Genomic DNA, 20,461 nt, shown 5'->3' with positions numbered 1-20,461 from the left:
AGAGAGAGAGAGAGAGATAAATAAAGTGAGAGAGGAAAAAGAGAGAATAAAAAAAATGAGGAGGAAATAAATGAGAAAAAAGTCATGCTAAATCTCTTAGATTTTGATAAGATTGTTAGATGAGTGAAATATATATAAATTCTACTAAAAAAATCCCACAAAATTTATCATTCAAAATAATTCATTAAAATCTATATATATTTTTAATAATAACAGACCTTTTTTAAATAAAAAAAAGTTTTAATTGAATATTACTAGATTTTCACATACTCCTAAAAAAATTCATGATTATTTTAATTCAATGTCACTAAATTTAATTTGATGTATTCTTAAAAAAAAATCTTAATATTCTTAATTACATATCACATGACTTTTTTATATTAGAAAAACTCTTAATTAGATACACAAGAGTTTTTTATAATGAAAAAATCTTTTAAAATTCTTTGAAATCTCAATTCAATATATCCCTTATATTAGTATTGTTTGTGATATTTATTATGACTTCAATTAATTATATAGTTTATTTTCTGATTTTTAAAATTTTTCTCATAATTCTATAATATATTAATATTTTTATAAACGAATTTAATTATTTAATTTAACCCAACTCAATTAAATTCAGGTTGGTTTTGTTGACAAAAAATTTGCATTCTTTATCTAAATTATGTTTTATTGATAAAAATTGTTAGTACAGATTATCGAATCATTTATATTCCTTACTACTCCTGTAAAAGTTGATTATATAAAGAAGTCTTATAATTTTTTATATAAAAAATTTTGTTTTACTCTGAATCTAAATTAGTTTAAACATATCCACCTTAATTTATTTACACACTTAATTGGAAGATATCTTTTATTTAAAGAAAAATTGCAATACCTACCGTAACTATAAAAAATATATCTGGACCCTAGAGGATTTATCAGCGGGCTTTAGCAATTCAATTTTGTTATATATACTTGAAGACACTATGATGTTCATGCCCATATTTTTGGGATTTTAAGGAAGTCCAGCCATCATAAATTTGAAGCTCACAGATTGCATGATGATCACTTAATGTCCTTCAAAGTTCATTAACTGATTTTCTGTATGTCACTTAATGCCTTACATCTTGTCAGAATGCAAGTGCTGCCTTTTCTTTCAAGGCAAACATTTAATTGGACAGGACACAAAAAATTTCAAAGGACTTCAACAGGGAAACTTATGCTCTCTTATATATATATATATATATATATATATATATATATATATATATATATATATATATATTTTGGTGAGAAATGAGATTCACTTATATTATTAATATCCCAAAATGTTTCCCTTGTAAGAAGAATGAGTGATTGTTGTTTCAATAATATAATTCGTAATAAATTAATGGTATTAACAGAAATTAACAAGCAATATATGCATAGTAAGATTTAAAAAACGGTCTATCTTCTTTATAATTGAGACGAAAAATAGACATTTATGTCTTATATGAAGGATTAGAAGTATTATAAATTTTACTTTAATTTTAATACCAGCTTTGTATTTTGGTTATGTTAACAAAATAGAAGTAATGATTATTGAGATGAAGAGTCAATCCTAATAAAAATAATATTAACAGTATTTATAAAATTATTAAAAATATATTGATAATATAAAATATTTAAACTGTTCATTCATTATAAATCATTGAGTATAATTTTAGCAACGAACTCTTTATCAATATTTGTATATTAAAAGCGAGTTTTTATTTTGAATGAGAGTGTTTTTTTTTTTTTAAATTAATAAGATGGTTCGAATGAATTTTTTGAATTTTTTTTTGTCTAATTCGATTTTTATTTATTATAATTATTTATAAATTAAATATTAATATTTTGAATTAAATTGTCAATAAATTTTTTTTTTGCTAGAATATAAATTATTTATCATAAATCTAAAATATAATTTTTCTATTTAAAAATATCTATTTATAAAAATTAAAAATATAATTTATATATTAAAACATAATATTTATTTATATATATAATTCATTATAAATTTTAATTATATGTAATAATCATCTTTGTCTATTGCAAAAGTTAAAATTTTAATATTAGTTGAAGTCTATAAGAAACTATAAAATTACAAGTGATACTATAATATTTTAAAAAAAAAAATTAATAAATTTTAACTAATAGTCGAAAACTTGCTTAAACCTATATTTCTAATTTTGTATATATAAGTTTTGTTTCTCCTTTTCACTTTGAAGAAGGAAAAACAGTTATAACACACTAATCTGATCTAATATAATGGTCATAGTTATTATGGCAGTGAGGAGTTCAGCATGCATAACTAAGTTCAATGTTGAAGGAGCAAGGAAAATATTGTTCTTCATGTGCACTTTTGTCCTTAACCATTTACTTCCATCCGCAACAATGCTTTTTCCTGTTAGTTCATTAATTCATTCAAATATTTTTATTATTAGTCTAACAACGGTACTACCAATGCTGCACTTTTAAAGCCGAATTATGACCTTCACGCCATAAATTTCACTGAGCATCATTTACTATGTTGTGAGTTGTGACCCTCCATTATTGTGGACGTACTGATTGTTGTAGACCACAAAACTTTTGTGATGGAGCACTATCAAAACCTAAACCCTATTAGTAAAGTCAGAGTTTGGTAACTTGGTATAGTCCATTAGCATTAACTTTAATTTGACAACCCTATAACTCTATTATATGTCTCTATCTCTTTTGCTTAAGAAACACATGCATGCCCTGCACCACCAATCTTGATTAATTATGACTTGGATATTCATTCAGCAGTTGTAGACAGTTTTTTGACCTTTGGTGTTCCTCACCTAAAGAATTTGACGATTGGGAGATGGTTTTGCTACACAAAAACTTTCTACTTATACAAAAATCTGAAGTTGGAAATATTGGTTTGTTATTTAAAAAATAATATTTCTAGAAAACATTATTTATTGAAAATATTGTTTTTATATAGATTTTTCACAAAATTCTTTTCATGATAAGACAAAAACTAATATTATTAAGTTAAAAGAAATATTCTAATGTAATAAAACTAACGAGTTATTTTTATTTATTTATTTAATACAGTAATATATATATATATATATATATATATATATATATAATTTTCTTCTTATAACACAGGAATTACAACTTTAGGATTGTTGAGTGAGATGGAGTTGGGGGTTGCTTTCATTGCATTGAAGTTGTGTATTGAGCTTCACTACTTTTGAAATTAGCATGTCGACAATGTTATATTTCTAAGCGAGTTACATGGAGTAGTGACTATGATGGGTTCAAGGTATTGTTCCAAAACAAAACTTAATGGTGTGTTTGGATGAGGAATTTTACAAATTCAAGGAATTTTAAATTCTTGGTATTTGAATTACTTTGATTTCAATTTCTATCATTGTTAAAATATTTTGTTTGGATAAGTCAATTCAAATTTCTCAAATTTTAAATTGTTAGGTTGGATATGATAATTTGATTCCACCATGATAAAATTGATTTTAAAAATATATTTATATGTTGAGATTTTTAAATTAAATTTTAAAAAAATAAATATTAGCTAATTTTTAAATATTTAATAATTTTAAAAATTAATAGTAGATAATATTTAATAATTTTAAATATATTTTTGAATATTCAATAATTAAAAACATGAAGAGATAAGAGATAAGATAAAATATATAAGTGAAATAAGAAGATAAAAGTATGAGGAATTTCAAATTCTTACTCTTTTGAGAGAATTTGAAATTCTACTATTTCAAGGAATTTCACAAATGCTTGAATTTCAAATTCCTTATAAATTCCTCATCCAAACAAGGTATTTTACCTCAAAAAAATTGAAATTCTTCAAATAAATGAATTACTCCATGTAAATTCTCCATCCAAACACACTATAACGATTTCTTTCAAATCACAGCTTTCTAGATATTTTTTTTATTAGTATATATAAATAAATAAGCGCTGTAACATACTATAACAATTGGACAATAAAATTGGTGCTTGCTACAAATATGTGGTCTCTTATAATTTATAAATGAAAAATCTTGAGCGTACTTTTTTCAATTCTAATAAACATATTTGCCCATATGTTTGGCTATTTTGATATATTTGTTCTTAAAGAATACTATATTTTGACACATTTTTTTATATATATTATTTATTATATTAGATGAAATTTCTGTGAATATTTTATTGGTATCATTTCTCACTTGGTATGTTTGACATGAATTTTATTCAATATAATAAAAGCACGTTGAAAAGAATATACCTCATGTACACAATTATTTAATTATAAAGGTTAAATTATATTCGTAACATTCTGATTTTCAGAAATAAAATAAGTTGTTTGAATCAGAGCTGCATGTTATTATTGTGAGTACGTGATAAATTTAATGATTTAAAACAATGGTGTATCATAGACCATCTACAAAGGTAATCTACAATAGCACTTGTCATGTCATACTTTTAGTTAAGTTTCTCCCTTTCTTCATCAAAGAGCGTGCTAGCAGTAGTTAGGAATGTGCATCTCTTTGGAATATTGAAACATCATTATTTTAAAGTGCGAGGGATATCAAAACTTCCTTGGTCCCCTAATTTAGGTTGAATATCAACATTATTTGCTTCACCTTACGATGCTTGTAACATGCCAAAATAAGTTAATGATAATACCCAAATAAAATAAGTTACATCACTATTTATGCTTAAGCCATTAGTGTACTCTACTTAATATAATATTTACCTTCTATATTGTGTGGATATGATACGGGTAAAGATACGGGATACACGATTTTTTCAAAAATTTAGAGTGCGAATGTGTTAATGTAATTTAAAAAAAAAATATTTTTTAATTATATAAATGAGTAAATTATACAAAAAATAAAAAAAAATTCACAAATAAATAAGACATTTGTCATTTAATAGAATTATAATATCAACAATAAAAATTATAATAAATAAAACATGATTATAATATCACACTTGAACTATGATATCACACTTTAATTGTGATATATCATAGTTTCAATATCATCGTTTTCTTGCCCATTGTCCATGAGAAAATTTGCTCCTGACTCTGGTTCACTAAGAGAAAAGTAGCAACTTCAAGAATGTTAGTCCCTTCAAATGGATCACATTCATCTTCACCAATTTCTTACATTTTGCTCTCACTTTCTATATAACTCTTATTCTTTCTTGAAGGGAGACGAAGATTTGTATGTATAAAAATTAAATCTCCAACCTCTTAGAATTGTACCCATTTCTTTGTTAAGCCAATTTCTTTTCATAGAATGGATAAAATAATGTGTTTCAATTTCTCTCGCAACAAGAAGATGATGGTTATGAAAAGTGAATTTTGTACTGCCAAGAGCACAATCATGCTTTAGTTAAATATGGTTTTGGTTGGGTGTGCAACAACAAGCACACCATGTGCATCAAGGAAGCATGATTGTGCTACGAGGAAGCACATTCGCACTCCTATATACGCATGACCTCAACATGGTTGTCTTTAATGAGGCATGTTCAAATTAAATTGATGTATAGTCGTACTATAAATAAGCACGATCGTGCTTAATATATAAGAAATATAAAAAAAAAAAGTTTAATTCATAACATGAAAGTTAGGATATGTTTTTCTTCAGTGTGCGATTTTTCAACAAGTTGTCTCTTGTTAGCATTTGTTTAATTTCTAAGCCTAATAGTAACTGGAATAATTTAATCCTTGAATGGAGCTAGGATTTTTTCCACTACATTGGGAGTCCATGAAGTTATTTTTCCTAGGTCTCATGTTATGTTCACCACCTTTGCCTCCACAAAGAAGTTGGAGGAGAATTGTCTATTAGAATTGAAATCTTGGAAAGTGATCTCCTCATCCTCCAATCTTACTATTAATCTACCTCGAAAGATGACTATCATGGTCTGGAAGTGCGTAGAAATGGTTGTCTCAAGATGATAAAAGATTTTCTCATCCTCCTCCATATCAAGGACCACAAAATTGACTAAGAAAATGAACTTGTCTACTTTCACCAAAATGTCCTCCATTATTCTTTCTAGATAAATAGTTGTCCTATTAGCAAGCTGGAGAGATATCAGTCGTTTGGGGTACAAATACCACTAGCCTTTAAAAACAAATAGAGACATCAAATTAATGTTTGCCCCCAAATCACAAAGAGCTTTATTAAAATGATAATTTTCAATTGTGTAGGGAATTGTAAATTTCTCAAGGTCTTTATGCTTAGGACTACAATAGAGAAGTTTTTGTTAAGTCTAATGACCTTATATTGTAACATCCCATTTTTATCATAAATAAATTAATAAAGATTTTAATTAATTAATTGAGAGTGATTTGAAAAATGATAGTTATTATAAAAAGGATATTTTTTTTTGATAATTGAGTTATTATTTTTTTTAAAAGGGCTTTTGTTAATGGGTTACGTGTGGGGTGAGGGTTAGGGTTTTTTTTATTTATTAAAATATGTTAGTATATTTATGTTTGCCTCAGTTCAAAAATTTGATTGTACATCTTGTGATCTAAAGAAGAAGAAGAATTGGAAACAGTTGGAGAGGAACTCAATGATCCAACTCAATTTTAGTGCCCATCAAGGTAAAATAAGAGTGAAAACATCACTCTGGGGTATGGGATAATTGTTGGGTAGCAGAATTAGCCCCCAAACTTGAAAAATGAGAGTTGTTATAAAAAAAGATATATCTTTTTGATAATTGAGTTATTATCTTCTTTAAATAGAGAGAATAAATCAATTGGACTTTTTTTAATGGGTTACGCTTGAGGGTGAGGGTTAGGATTTTTATTTAAATATGTTAGTATATTAGGTTTGTCTCAATTCAAATATTTGATTATTTAGCTTGTGATCTAAAGAAAAAGGAGAACCATAAACGGTTGAAGTGGAACTAAATAATCCGACTCAAAATTTTAGTGTCCATCAAGGTAAAAGGGGAGTGAGAACATCACTCTAGGATATGATTTAATTGTTGAGTAGTAGAATTACCCCCAATCCTTAGGTTGTATGTGTATGTGTATGTGTATCAGAGGGATTAAACTCAAGCCTTCTATAAAGGAGTTTTCTTTTATCTCTTGCATGTTGTGAGTGGTTGGGAAGTTACTCTTATTGTATTGTTATTATGATTTGATTTTTTATTGGAATTTTCGTGGCTTCTTCTTGGTAAAGTGAGACCATACCCATGTGCAATCATGCCTTTGGAATCACTAGAAAAAGTTTCAATTTTTTTTAGCACATTTACTAATTTTAATGGGTGAATTTATTTGTTTTACTAAATCTACCCTTATGCTATTTTTATTCTATTAACTAATTAAATATGATATTAGTGTAAAATCACATAATAGAAACCTTCTACATGTCATTGATGATATCTCTGCATTTTCTTATGAATTTAAAAGCTCTAGAAGTATTTAATTTTTATTTTTTATTAGAATTTCATAAATATATCCTATTAAGTTTTTATTAGATGAAAAATAGCTTATGTGTGAGATAAATGCTAAGAAATATATATGATGTGTGTAATAGACATATAAGGAATACCCTATAATTTTATTATAATATTATGAATTGATTTGATATTAATTTATAAATTTATGGTGTAAGCTTTGTTTTCCAACAATGGTGATAAATAATTATTAAAATGGTATCTGTGATTCATCATAAATTGTGAGAAAATTATATTTGTACATAATGATATTGGATATAATCTTTATAAAATATCACAAAATTTAAATAAGGTTTACTATTTTAAAAAAATATCAATCCCTATTTTACAAAGATAATTCAACAAAGATATTTAATTATAGATAATACTTAAGAGTTGAATTTTGAGTATCTGAATTTATATGATGCAATATATGTTTTTTGAAGTATCATTGAAAAGTTTTATATGTTTTAAAGTTGATTTAGTATGTCTAATAATTTTTATGCATGTAATTCGCTATATGTAAAATTATGAAATTTGATTGGATTAATTATCTTTGGAACATTATTTGATTATTTACAACACATGATTAATTTATTACACCTATAGGGAGATCTATGGATATCATTATGAATTGTTCAATTTTCATGATTTAATTTCATTTAATTAGGAAGTTTGAAACTTGATTTGTTGTTGATTGAATTGGAGTTTTAGAAAATATGTAATATTAATTGTTGTGCACCTATGATATTGGGGAACTTGTGAATTGGGATAAGTGATTGGAAAACCTAAGTGAAACTTAGATATGACGGGAATTGTGAAATGTGAATCCATGTGATATGTGGAAGTGATTGTGTAAATAAGTCTAAGCATAACTTAGCAAGGATTTGACTTGTGAAATGTGTAAATGTGAATGCTAATTATGTGATCATGCATAGAGTCTGTATGTCATTCATCATTTGCATAATTGTTTTGTCATAGGTATGATGCAGAATACACTGCTAGGGAAGGCTCCCTCGTGTACCTTGTGTAAAATCTTGGGAATTAGTCTTCGAGGATAGTTTGGTTTGGGAAGTCTTAGTCTTGCTGTTGAGATTTCCGTTGAAGTGCTTTTGTTAATATTTGTAAATTCGTTTAATTCTATCAACGGTCTCAAACACGGCAAGTATACCGGCCGTTCAAGTAGTAAAAATATCGTATCCACAGGGATTAGAAGGTAATATAAGCATTTATTGACTATTCGTGACTAAAGAATAATTCCAATTTCATAGTTTGTGCAGTGAATTCAAAGTTGTGACTATTGGAATGAAAGCTGTAAATAAATAATGTTTTGTGAGTGGAAAAGGTAAGGAATGGTATTGTGGTATTGTGAGGTTGTGGGGGTCAGATTTCACCAAACGTAACACTAATGTATCCTTAATCTCTTGTTGAATTCATTGCTTAGTCAACCCATGAGTTTACTCAAACCTAATCCCTTAGAGAAAGAGCCTAGGTGCGGATATTGAATATCAATCCCTTGAGTACCCAATATCTACACCCGCATTACGGGCTAGGGTTTAAGACTACTGATGGGTCAAGCTCTATCCCTAGATACAATCACCACTAGGCATATGTTTCAGAACTAGTTTCACAGGTTATTTTCCAATACCCATGGAACCTTAAATCATGCAAAGGGTGATCAGTCCAAAGCAAGCATTAAGAATAGAAACAAACACAACAAAGAATAAAACAACATATATATATATCATTAAAATCGTAAAGATTACAATAGAGTACGTTGGTTACATCTAACCCCACAAAATGGGTGAAACCACTCAACAAAGAGGGTAAAAACAAAATAGAGATGGAAGAGGAAGTGAAGAACCGAAGGAAAGATCCGCACACGGACGATCCCAAGCCCTGGGAATCCCTTCCGCAGCTCCTAGAGTCGCCCCATGTGAGAATGAGGGAAAAACCCTCGAAGTTCTCCTTAAATGCGAGCCTGGGAGGTCAGATTAGGGTTTCGCGCCCGGCGCGTAAGTCTCCGCGCCCGGCGCATATTCTTCTTCTTGAGTCTCTGCCAAGCGTCACGCCCGGCGTAATTCTAAATTGCGCCCGGCGTGATGGCTTCCAGAGATGAGCTGCTCTGTTTCGCTCAAGCCCGGCGCGTATCATCTTGCGCCCGGCGCAGCTACCCTGTTCTGCTCCTCAGCTTCTTATACTTCCAATCCTGAGAGATCTTCAACTTTCCACTCTTCACTCAATACCTGCACAAAAAAGAGGTGGATTAAGGTATTGTTAGGTGAATTTGGGTTAGTTATATCTGCACACAAAATGAACCAAAAAGAGAACAATTATATTGCAATGGTTCAAAGGATGAGTGGAATTTGTCTAATAAGTCTCATCCAAAAAGAGGTAAAATTGAGACTTAAAACTTGCCCATTGTGTTCTCTATTAAAGTCATTGCCCATCTCACAATCCTTTCCCTTATAACTGGTAGCTTCATATTGATCATAAATAAGCAGCATGAGATCCCCACCATTTGTGCATGTGCTCACATCAAGGTCTCTACACTACTAGAATTTCTCTTATTACATGAGATTTTTCCTGCAAATTTTTATGAAAAATTCGCAGGAAACGTTGTTCCTAAAAATTTTTCTGCAAAATTTTATCTGCAGGTAATACCTTCGTGGAAAATATATTTCTGCGAATTTTCAAAATCGCAGGAAATATTCCTGCAAAATTTCTTGCGAAAAAAATTCGCAAGAAAGTTTCTTGCAAAAAAAAATCACAGGAAACTTTCCTGTAAATTTTTTCGCAAGAAATTCTGCAGGAATATTTTTTACGAAAAAAATTAAAGAAATTACTATAAATTCTATCAATAATTCTTCAACTTTCAAATGCTCACAATGAATTCATCCGAAACATTTGTTTCCATGCCTCCAACATGTGATACATAATCTTTTAAATTCTAAGATTGTAGATTATAAGTCTAACACTCAACCATACAAATCAACTTGTAAGATAAGTGTTGTCACAACTTATATACTCTTTAATTGTTTTATTTTCAATCAATGTGGAACTTGAAGTTTTTTTTTTAAATATTAAACTTATAAATTTAAATATTTTTTATTTTTCCTGCAGATTAAAATTTGCAGGAAAATCCGCATGAAAAGTTACTTGCAAAATTTTTCTACCATTTAGTAAACATTACTTGCAAATTTATTTTTACAAGAAAATCTGCAAGAAACAAAATAAAATTCTTACAATATTTTTTACAAATTTTTACGACGAAATCTTTTTTCTATGATTATTAAAATTATAGCAAAATTTGTGAGAAATATCTGTAAATTATTTTTCGCAAATAAATCCGCAAAAAATTTCTGTGAATATTTTTTTGTAAGAAAATTCGTAAAAAATTTCTACAAATATTTTTTTGCAGGAAAATGACATTTTTCTAATAATGCTATAACGATTTAGCAAGTCCCTATACTTAGTATAGTATAGTTAGTATGTAGTAAAAAACATAAAGAGTTCAACTACACTAGGATTTTCATGGAACAATACCTAAACATTCATGCAACAATTATAAGTATAGGGTGCTAAAAACATAGAATAGTTCCTGCCAATTTGGCTTGAAAACATAAAGTCCCTTTTGGGGGTTATAATAAAACCTTGTACATATATATAAATATACATCAAAAGTACAAAATACTAATAGAAAAATACCCTAGCATTTGTCAAACGTCTCTATACACAATTGTTGTGTAAAAACATCACAACTAAACAAGACCATCTAAAAAATGGCAACCTATAAGCATGCCCTCCACCTAATCCTGACTTGCTTCTATACCTAGTATGATCAATACAGTCTAACAACATAGAAAAGTAAGGGTAGGCTAGTGAAAGAAAACAACATATCAATATATAAAAAAAGTAACAACTTTAGTCATATAAACAACTTCAAAGAACATGTTAGCTTTCTAACTTAAAGGCATAATCGTAACTTCAACATCATTCACAACTTAATAATTGAGAGCAACCAAGAATAATCAATTAACAACTTAAACTCAACAAGACAACTGAATAAGAAACTTATCAATAATGATCCCCCTGAACCACCTAAACTAGGAGATATACGTCTATCAGGATCCTTTTAAAGTGTTACAGTTGGCTATGATAGCTTCTCATTCTCGTTATGGGTTTCCCCACAATAACACCCCTAAGGCATTGGTAGATGACCTATGATATCTCACCTGCATAGACTTCCACTATCCTGCAAACAAAGCATGTATGAATGGACTTAATACACACATCACAACAACCCAATATGCATAATTCATCTCCTCGAGTGTTAGTCCACAACACTAGACTTATCCATCTCATCTCATTATAGTATTCATCATAATATATTTCATCACATCCCAATAATTTATCCTCATCACATTCGTCATAATATACATCATCACATCCTAATAACTTCATCACATCAATTCAATAATATCCCAATATGCAATCAATCCTAGATATGACTCACTCCTAGCATCTCATACTCATAAGAAACATACATAATTCATATTGCACTATAAACAAGGATTTTCACATGATTCACAAACACTTATAGATTCATAATCACAACATTCAATACATAATTAATCATACAAATGACTCACTCATAGCATCTCATGCTCATAAAAAAATGTATAAAATTCATATTGTTCTATAAACAAGAAATTTCACAAAATTCAAAGGCACTTAAAGAATAAAACAACTTACAAATTATATCTTCTTATCTTGAGTTTTTATGACATTGTGTGATCTAAATGTGATATCTAGGATTATACCTATGATATCAAGTTGATATTAATTTTATTACAAAACTAAGATAATTATTAACAACTTCTATGTTGATTTAAAGAGTTGATCATAACTTGAGTAATAAACCTATTTTTTAGGTGATTCTAGTTTCATTAGAAAGATAACATCCAAAGATAAAACTCTTATCAATACCATAAAACCTAATTAAGTCATCTAAGGGTCCTTAAAAGGCTTATAAGTTTCAAATGTAACTTTTCATGCACAAAACCTGAAGTTCATATTGTGACTTATATAACTCATTCTTTTCTTAGTATTTTTATGTGATTCATGAGTATAAACTATAGCTTCAAATGTCTAGTTTCTAACCCAACAAACGGAATTCTATTTGGTTAATCACACAAAGAGAAATCATCTAAATACTAAGTTAAGTTCATACCAAATTTTTTCCAAATTATACAAACTACACCAAAACTTTCAAATAATACATACATCTCTAACCTCCAATACATCCCATACACATCATTTTACTTAATTCACAACTCAATTGGTTTGAAACATTTATTATTTATCATTCTTACAACCATTTATCATCATCAATTCATACAAAACATTGAACCACATTAAAACCCCAATTCTACGCATACATGATCCTAATCCATCATAACTTCAATTTACCATCAATATATCAATCAAACATAATTCAGTACAAGAATTTAGATAATATACAAGGAATCAATAACTAATTCATTCATAAGTAGTCCCACAAATTAAATCCATCAAGGATTTGACAATCTTACTCCTCTTACCTAGAGTGACGATTCGGAAAAACAAAGCGTTCCCTATAGCTTCGATCACTGATTTGTGCCTCCTCCGATGATTTCCTTTTGGTTCTCTCTTGTAAGTGCTCTAGGTTTTTTAGAAGACATGCATGTAGTAACCTAAGCCCCTCTATTTTATTTAATTTTAATAAGCCTTTAGGTTAAGCGCAAAGTCTAACCCAACACTATCTATCTACCACTCTATTTTATTTAATTACTAAAAATATTATTTGCATCATATACTTAATTAATTAATTAATCAAGCTTATAATATAATTTTTCTATCAAAGGTACTTTATGAAAAAAAAAATAGGATGTATAACAGGGAAACTGACTAGACATGATAGACAAATAACCCAACATCTTGCTAGAATCCATCAAACAAAGAGAAAAGATTTAACCATAAATGAAAAAATCCTTCTCGTAAATGGAAGAATCCATTTATGAGGGTTTGACTTTTAGCCTCTTACAAAATCTTATGAGTGTAAAAGAAAAATAGAAAAAATATAACAAATTAAAGCTAAAAACTAAATGAATAGAATGTGATTTGGACATCCCTATTTATAATAAAAAAAAATTAAGGAAAACTTTTAAATATGAGTGTGAATATTAGCAAGCAGAATTGTGCTCAATAACATGGGTGTGCTTAATTAAAAAGAGGGAGCACGAGAATGCTTCATACATGAAAGTGTTTGATCAATGGTAAGGGTGTGCTTTGCCTTTTAGGTATTTTAAGGGCCTGCACAACCATGCATCTTGGCAAGTATGGTTGTGCTTCATAGCATAGGTGTACATTTGGTCGTGCTTCCACTTGAAGCATGGTTGTGCATCAGACAAGTACAATCGTGCATGACTACTTTTACCTTAGATTGCTCCATTTTATCCAATAATTATATTGATTTCATCTTTTTTTCCTGTTTGTTGCACACTTAGTAAAAAAAAAGTGCAAAGTATTATCAATGACTTAATAATAAATCAAGACAACAACAATAAATATCATGTTATTATACAACATTTTGGCAGTTAACGTTGCACATACATGTTAGATTCTGAGTCACTGAGACATCATTTCAATAGTTTAATTTCCATGTTTCAAGTTGAACTTGTATATATGAAAAGTAAATGAAAAGACCTTGGAATATATTTGTTCTATGATATCTATATCTATATATATATGTGTGTGTCTGTGTGTATCTATATCTATATATATATATATATATTTATATATATATATATATATATGTGCGTGTGTGTGTATGTGTGTCAAGGGACCCATGGTGATTTGGAGAATTTACCATTGTCGTGTATAGGATAACATTACTTTTGGTATGATGTAAGACATTATTGCTAAATCCTTGAATAACAATATTCATGTATGACAATTGATCTTATTTTTTTTACATCTTTGTGTAATTTACAATAATATCCATCTAGGGTGTTACAATGCTCCTTTGAGTCCCTTCAGTAAGAGCATGGTCATTTTTTCTCTTACAAGACCTCTTACATATGATTCTATCTTGTAATTAGTAGATATGAAATAACAATAAAAAAAATCTCACTTAAGAGGGCAAAGATGATATGCATTTGGCAAGTATACCAATTATCGTAGGTAATAAATTAGACAGAAGTTCAAGTTATCGAATTCACAAAGACTTGAGTTATAATTATTTAATAAAACTTTGGTACTAAACGAATGACTTAATAAAAATTTAAATTTTTCAACAAGAATTATTAAATTTGTGAAAATAAAATAAAGTAGTAAATGTGAAGAGTTTAAATTTATAATGAAAATAATCAGAGATTGATTTACTAACTTTCCCTTTGTAAATCCTTTTAATTTTCCATTCAATGTTGAAATTAAAAACTTAATTTGACAGCTACAATTATATTTAAACCCTAATTTTTTTAGGCGAAAAATTATGGTTATTTAAGGGAAATCTCAATCCTTTTGTAATTTTTTTAAAAAACCTACATTGAGATTGGGGACCAAAAGTCGACTGATAAGGTTTATCTTATTTATAATAGTAAATGTTATTAGCATTTTATCTAAGTCATAATTTTAAAAAGAGTTTTTCAACCTCAATTAAAAATTATAAAATCATATAGAAGTTGATCACGCCACAACAAGTATTAAACATAAGAATAAAATGATTAACTAAATACAGACTTTATTGAATGAAAGACAAAGAGAAATTTACATAGGTACAATAGTTACCTCAATCTCCAACAATAGAGACTTAGTCACTTGATAGTGTTGTTAAGTCACTATCAAAAGTAAATTATATTTCTCCTAAAAAAATTGTAATATAGGGAACAACCTAGGTCATTGTTCACACAGACACAAATAAATTAAACTCGTATTTTATCATGCAATAGGAAGAGGATTTTTAATATTTGAACAATATTCAATCAATAAACAGAAAATTAGGAATCAAAATTTCAATTTCAGAAGTGTTGATTCAAGGTTTCAATTTGTACGGTAAAATTTTCATAGTTCAACAATAAATTTGAATTCTCAATCAACCTAATTCAACACAAATTTGATAAAAAAAAAATACATAGATCTAAATCTAGATATATGAATTCCATCAAAGCATGAACACAACTGTGATCTAATAATTTTAATAAAATTCAAGAACGGTGAACTGTTGAATTAGGCGATTTAGGTTATTTTAGGTATAAATCTAAATCTAGATCTAAATCTAAAAGTAATCTTCAATCTCTATTCTAGATTCAAAACGAAATTCACAACCATGAAAAAGGAAAGAAAAGCCTAAAACAGAAAAGCAAATAAATAGAAATTTTGTTCGATAAAAAGACCGAGAAGTCAAATTTTACCATAGTTCTTGAAACCTAGAATTGATTAACGAACTAATCACGCATTATAATCATGTTGCAAGAATCTAATTCGTGTAAGAAAGAGAGAAAATTTGAGAGAGAGAAAGAAAGAGAGAATTTTGAGAGAATTATAGAAAAAACAACTCTAAAATCTGAAAAATGAGGTATATGATGTGAAGTGTACATGTGTTATACTTATTTATAGACTACACTAACGAGCTTAATTTGAGTAATTAAATTTCTAACCCACTAAATCAATTAATTACAATACTAAAAAAATCCTAACATTACATTCTAAAAAGAAAAAGAAAATACTATGTAGGGCTGCAACTTTGCAATACAATTTTGGGTCACTTAACATCTGAACTAGCCTTTTCTTCCAATAGAGAAGTTGTAGAACTCTCTCTCTTATCTTTTTAAGGACACTAAGAACATCCAAATCCAATGTCAGGAGCTCTAGATATGGCCTGCACAAGAAACAATGTCAAAACAAGAAAAAATTATGAAAATTAGCTAAAATTTACAACTAAGACCAAAATGACGCACTAGAACACATCAAAGCTAATATATCACAGTAAGATACTAATAAAAGTCAAATAAATCGAAAAACAATGCATAGAAAGATATACAAAAATAGGTCTATCATCACTTATGACTAAGAATTACACAATAAAAAAAAGGACCTTTGAGAGATCCATGTGATTATAAGAGTAACCTCACAAAAACTCTCTTTGATCTCTTTTTGTGCTGAAAAAAGTATTGATTCAATGATACAAGGACCTCTTAGAAATCCTATTTTTTTAATGTCTTCTAATGGTCTTTTAGGTCAGACTTGCTCGCTTTAAGTGAGCTTATGCATGCTCTAGTGCTACTTTTTGTTTTGGCTGGCTTAGAGTTGGCTTTACACAAATTTAATTTCGCTTGCTCAAAGTACTCAAGTTGGTCACTCTGAGCGAGTTGGCATGATCTTCCTAGGGTATTCTCTAACTTCACTCGCTCAAAACTTTCATTTGGTAGCTTTGAGCGAATTTTGTGACACCTTTTACCCCACGTACCATAATACTTGAAATAAATAAAATTGAATCAAGAAGTTTTTCATAATGAAAATCCATCGTGTTCAACATAGAGAGTATAACATTTTAACAAAACAAAATCAACTAATATCTAAATGAAATCTATTACAAGAAAACTAATAATTATCTCAAAACATGACAAAAAAAGATAATCCCTAACTAAGTCCCGATGTCACATCCTACCAAAGCATAAACCTAATTGCAAAGATTAGGTCTCATGGACAACATCCTCAATCTCATGATATAAATAACCTACAAGAACATACAACAAAGACAAACACAAAATAAGAAGAGTGAGAAACATCTCATTTTAGCTCACAACATAAGATGTAGCTAGACAACTAAACACATACAAGACATATACATATATACACAACATAGAAAGATTGGTAACAATAACTCATTTCACTTTTTCATGACATAATAATTAAATACCACATAACATTATTAAGATACATTATGCAATGATCACAGACTATATATTATCATGCATGTGGCGCTAGTAAAAATATCACATATCACACTTATGTGTTATCACTAACAATACACATAAAGTAGTCTAAGAATACATGTCGGGTCACACCCCAACACACTCTCACTAGGAGGATATACTAATAGGGTCTGGTCAGGATAGTTGAGCTGCGTAAGATACATCCTATGCATACAAAGGGCGAGACTAGGACTTCTAAATCAAGTTATCCCCAAGGTTGGTTCCCAAGGTTTTATACAAGGGACCTTCCTTGGTGGTGTATTTCATATCATATCCTTAAAAACATTTTTATGTATATGGTGCATGTCAAATAGACTCTATGCATAGCAACTCATATGATCTCATTAATTCACATATCACATGTCTTATCATATTGCATTATCATATCACTTTACTATCAACTAATCTCAATATAGCAATTAACAATTCAAATTCAAATATATCAATTAAATATTAGTAGTCAATTGCATAAAGAATCACATCAACAACTCATACATAGCTCACAATCATATCTATAACATACTCACATACCACAACTATTTATCAATATTAATTAGTACAATGATTACATATGCGTGTGGTTAACACAACAATTACACAACATCATCTAATACACCTCAAGACATAATCATTATAAGATTAATTGTCTAATCATATGCTAACACCTTGACCATAGTCACTAAGTATTCAAATCAATAGCTTAACTAGTCTAACAGCCTTATCAATATCACACATTAAGTCCTTAGACATCGCTATTATCAAAATACCTCAAGTCATTAACAATCAAACTACACCATAACTTATTAATAATTGTTTTTTTATCATAATTCATCATTCCTAAACATTGATATAAGTGCCTCAAATCATTCATAACATCAAACACTTAAAGGGTAAAGTTATTCATCATCCTCAATTACAAACTATATTTTTACAACTTAATCCTTTTAGACATTGTGTGATCCAAACACCCTATCTAGAGCTATATATATATATATATATCAAGTTGATCTTAATTTATTATGAAGCTAAGACAATTATCTTCAACTTCTATGTTGACCTCAAGAGCTAATTATGTCATCACCTATTTTTAAAAAATACAAAACTGCAATATTTCAACCTAAATATGATAACTTGACCTTTGCTCACTAATTTGACTATAACTCAAGTTCTAAACCTTCTTTTTAAGTGATTCCAATGTAATTTGAAAAATAAAAACCAAGGCTACACACAAAGAAATCACACAAATACCAAAGTATGTTCAAATCAAAATTTTCATAATCAAGCAAAACTCACATCCAAACTCTCTTCTCCCTAATCTAATTAGTAAAAACATATATTCAATTTCACATAATTGCATACTCGTAACATCTCCTCATACAATTACTCAAATGTATTCCCTTAGGGTTCCCCATAGGAACACAACTCAAATCATATCAAGAAGGCTCATCACACTAAATTAACTATCAACAATTATAATTAATGTCAATAGGGGAGTAGAAGAGTTATGAAACAAGAAACAAATCACCAATAGAAAACAATAGGATTTCCTTTTCATATAATGCATACAACATACACAGAGGTTGGGGGTCAACCTCACTGCCCAACAATTATCTCACGCCTTAGAGCGAGATTACTCACTCTCTCTAACCTCGATGAACAGTTGATGAAGGATGTGGATCTTTGAGGTATTCTTCTACGAGCTTTAGTCTCGCTCCTGATCTTTAGAGCATATGCATAATGTGTAAAATGATAAGCTTGGGGTATTCTTCTACGGGCTATATTCTCCTTTGTGTTCTTCAGAGTGTATGTGTAATGTGAAAAATGAGAAACATAAAAATACAGAACTGTCGTCGTAACCACTTTTTAAAAACTTAATGCATACTTAACCTTTTAGAAAAATACTTTAACCATAGTTCTATTTTCCTTTCCCTCAAATATTAAAACTTATAAATAAATAATATATCAAATAAACATATTTCTCCCAACCCAAATAATTATAACAAAATAAAATAATTAATAATTAACAAATATGTAATATATAAAATAAATATATTTCTTCCAACACAATTATAATTAAAATAAAATATATAAACAATTGTAATAAAAGCACATATTTTTCTTCAAATACTTATTATAACAAAATATCATAAAAATACATATTTCTCTAATAAATATTATATAAAATAATTTTCATAAATATTTATTATTTAACTAAAATACTCATAATTATTAAAAGCCTATAAATTTTTTTATAGAACTCATTTAATTAATTAAAACAATTATATGAAAATAACCCCCAATAAATATAAAAAAATAATAATCAAACTATTATATGAGTAGATAGTTCAGGGTGTTACAAATTTCACTCACTTTATAAGAAAGTAACCCTTTCGCTTAAAACGAGCAGAAATCACTTTCAGGAATTAGTTTTTGACTTGACTCGCTTTAAGTTGGGATTTAGTTGCTCTGAACGAATTTCATTATTTTAGAACGGTCTTCTATATAGATTGGAGTCATGGTTCCCCTTTGAAATTTGTAGTTTCAAAAATATTTTGTCCTTATGTTATATTTTTACAAAGAAAAATATTAAAAATACTTAATATTTAAACAATTAAATACTAAAATAAAATAAACTCCTAACTAAGTCTTTTGTGACAGAAACAAGATTTAGAAATATAAAATATATTAATAATTATTTAAATTAAATAAAAATTATATGTATATTTGAAAATTATCAAAAAGCCCTTTAACCTTGCCATCGCATGCGAAGCCTGAAATTCAGATGTCAGTTTAGTGAAAACCACCAATTCGAATCACAAAACTTATAAGTCAAATAGAGCAGTTGTATACTTTGCCTTTTGTTGTGTAAACTACATTGAATATATCCTCAAATTTCCTTTCAATTATTAAATAAGCATACATGGTTTGTCGTAGTCATGCATGTGCGTTCATAATACCGGAAAACTAATAAATGAAGAATGACCAACCTCAGAGATCTAAAG

At 28.4% G+C, this 20,461-nt stretch overlaps 1 long non-coding RNA gene across 1 annotated transcript; it reads right to left on the bottom strand.

The window, feature by feature from the left end:
• Window positions 1-11,331: 11,331 nt before the first annotated feature.
• Window positions 11,332-16,132, bottom strand: LOC145955232 (uncharacterized). The gene is made up of 2 exons (XR_014431877.1): window positions 15,897-16,132; window positions 11,332-11,698 (listed from the first exon to the last, which is right to left on the bottom strand). It is a non-coding gene; the product is annotated as an uncharacterized LOC145955232 (long non-coding RNA).
• Between the last annotated feature and the right edge of the window lie 4,329 nt (window positions 16,133-20,461).

Source organism: Cajanus cajan, chromosome 2, assembly GCF_000230855.2.
Source record: "Cajanus cajan strain Asha chromosome 2, NIPB_CcT2T_4, whole genome shotgun sequence".
NCBI lineage: Eukaryota > Viridiplantae > Streptophyta > Magnoliopsida > Fabales > Fabaceae > Cajanus > Cajanus cajan.
This window is presented reverse-complemented; position numbering and strand designations above follow the sequence as displayed.